Raw genomic sequence first — 2,868 nt, forward strand, 5'->3', positions numbered from 1 at the left:
CATTAATTGATTATTTAATCAGATCGAATAATTATTACTATGTGGATGAAAAATAACTCCAAAGTAAAATTCATCAAAAGGGCATGAAATTCACTACCGATCGCTTAGTTCCCACATTTGAGGCATCAAAATAATGACCTCTTGCAAGCCTACACTCGACTGGCGGGGCACTAACCATTCAATCCATGTTTACCACTATTTAATATTTACCACATGTCATCTTAATGAATTTTTGCTACCAAAAAAGAATCTTAATGAATTTTACAATTAATTAATCTTAACAATTGTGGCAATTAAAATTTCCCACAGTTTTTAGACTAGTGGTTTATCTGCTGGGACAGAGGCACCCACAGAGTGGCCTTGTGAAGTTTACAAGGGCTTAGTTGTACTGTTTGCTTCAAAGGATGATGTGATCCACACCACTTGTCTTGGGTAAGTCAAAAGCCATCCTACATTCCAACTTACCACCCCCCTCACCCAAACCCACCTTCCCCCTCTTAAAAAAAATAATAATATTAAAATAAAAATCTATGATTGTTGCTTGGTATTAAAATTTTGTGGTTGCTTCTCAGTCTCATTACGTGTTTCCATGTATTGACTTTTGTTATTCTCTTATTAGTGCTATATAAGGGCGGGCATTTGACTTTGAATATACATCCAAACTTGACTGCTTAATTAGATTCATAGTCCTACAAGATTTAAGAAAATTGAGGTTTAAGTCTCCAAACTTGATTGGTTATTGAGTATTTTGGGCTTTAATATTAAGTTTCCATCAGTGTGAAGACTTTGAACCTCACAGGTTTGGAAAATTTCAAAATTCACATCATTATTCATTTACCTCAGCCTGGTCCAAGTTGCATTCTTGTCAAGCACTGGTTTGGACTGGTCGAACCATCAATGAACCAATTTATTTATTGACTTTATTCTAATCTTTCCAATGTGAAAAAGAAAATAAATATCCCTAAATACTAGACCAATATTACTTAACTCCTTGCAAAATTTGAACACTTTGGATTTTACCTTGTACATTTAGTGGCTTCAAATTTTTGAAGATTCAAATCTCTTTTAAGGACCTAGTGATTTAATTTCAGAGTTCAAAATACTTGTTTTGAGTTCATTATGGGTTAATCTAAGTACTAATTAAAATACTCAAATCAAGAGTGTTACTGGCAAAACAGTAAATAAATTGAAATTGCAAAGGAGAAATGATAATCCAGTGAATAACCACATATTTTAAGGTGTTATTTGGTAGATTAGAAAAGGAAGGAAATTTTATATTTATTGAGTTAGAGTAGACTTAAAACAAAACAAAATAAAAGGACAAAGAGAGACCAAAGACAATAGGGGAAAGGAATTAATGAAAGTGGGGGAAATAAATTAAAGAAACCAGTGGAGGAAAGTGTTAATTTTTTAAAATGAAAAAAACATTTTTACCCTTCTTCTTCTTCTTCTTCTTCTCTACCTGAAACTTGCCGCGGTGCCAAACTCTCCGCCACTCTCACGAGCATCTTACTTAACGGACAGAAATACCCTTGTTGTTATTAAAAACCCAGTTTTCTTTTGTCTTATTACCCTTCATCTGTATTGATCCAGCTGGCCAAGAATTGGGATCGGACAGGGCCAGTAAGGATCTGATTCTTCAAACCCTACTCCTAACCTAAACTGATGATGAATGAAAGACTTGAGCTGTCGAAGATCAGGCTTAGAAAACACCCCTCTTAAGTTAATTGGAAGAGCATCGCCGCTGGCTCGATCTTCCGATAATCGAAGCAATCCTCCATCGATTAATATCCAAGTTTAATAGAAACCTCACATTTTTCACAGCACTCTTTAAGCGGTTCAATGGTAACCAGTCCTGTAAGCCCATGTTTTGAGTATTTAACTGGTGCAATCAAATAAGTTGTTGTGTTAAGAGGAATGTAGGCAAGTGGGTCTCTGGATTTATAGATTACGAGGTAGGAGAAGGAGAAATGAAGAAGAAAATTCAGAGAGAGAAAAGGAATATCTTCTTTCATTTCCTGGTCTCAGAGATGAACCTTGAAACCCTAGTACGGTATACGTTTCCCCAGTCAAATTTCAAGGTGTATTACTTCGATCCGGCGATTGTGAGGAATCTGATCTCGACTTCCGTTCGGCAAGCACTAGAACAACCGCTGAATTACGCGAGGAATTACCTTGCTGATATCCTTGAACCGTGCATTTGGCGAGTGATTTACCTGGATTCTATTCTCATGTTGGTGGATGATGTTGCCAAGCTATGGGCGACGGACCTTGGTTCGAGAATCGTGGGAGTGCCGGAATACTGCCATGCCAACTTGAAAAAGTACTTTGCGGCGAATTTCTGGTCGCGGTTCTCGACCGCGTTTGCAGGGAGGAAGAAGAAGAAGGAGAGAGGTGAGTTATGGGCAAATGGAAAGGAGGAGAGAGAGGGTTGAGTTCGGGGCAAATAGGGGAGAGGAGGAAGAAGGGTAAAATCATATTTTAAATTTCAAAAATTAACATCCGTCACCGTGTTACTTTGGGTGAATTTAAACGTAATTTTTTGATTATTAAGGGGATATTATAATTTGGGTAAACATCAGGGGAGGGAGATCTCCCCATATATCAAATCCACCCAAACAAAAAGGCACCAGCAACCACAAAAAATTAAGGCTTTAGTTTCAGTTTCATCGAGAGTTCTTTTAGAAGGTGAATTGTTTTGGGTTGAAAACTTGAAAATATGGGGCTTAGGTTGCCTAGGGGAAGGGAAGAAAAGGAAAAGAAGAGAGGCTGAGACACATATAAAAGAAAGGATCAAGTTTTTGTAAGACTATATTGCGGTGTTTCAAATGGGCGTAAAGGGTTTTATCAAAAAAAAAAAAAAAAAAG

Source organism: Macadamia integrifolia, chromosome 9 (genome assembly GCF_013358625.1).
Source record: "Macadamia integrifolia cultivar HAES 741 chromosome 9, SCU_Mint_v3, whole genome shotgun sequence".
In the NCBI taxonomy this organism is placed as follows: Eukaryota; Viridiplantae; Streptophyta; class Magnoliopsida; order Proteales; family Proteaceae; genus Macadamia; species Macadamia integrifolia.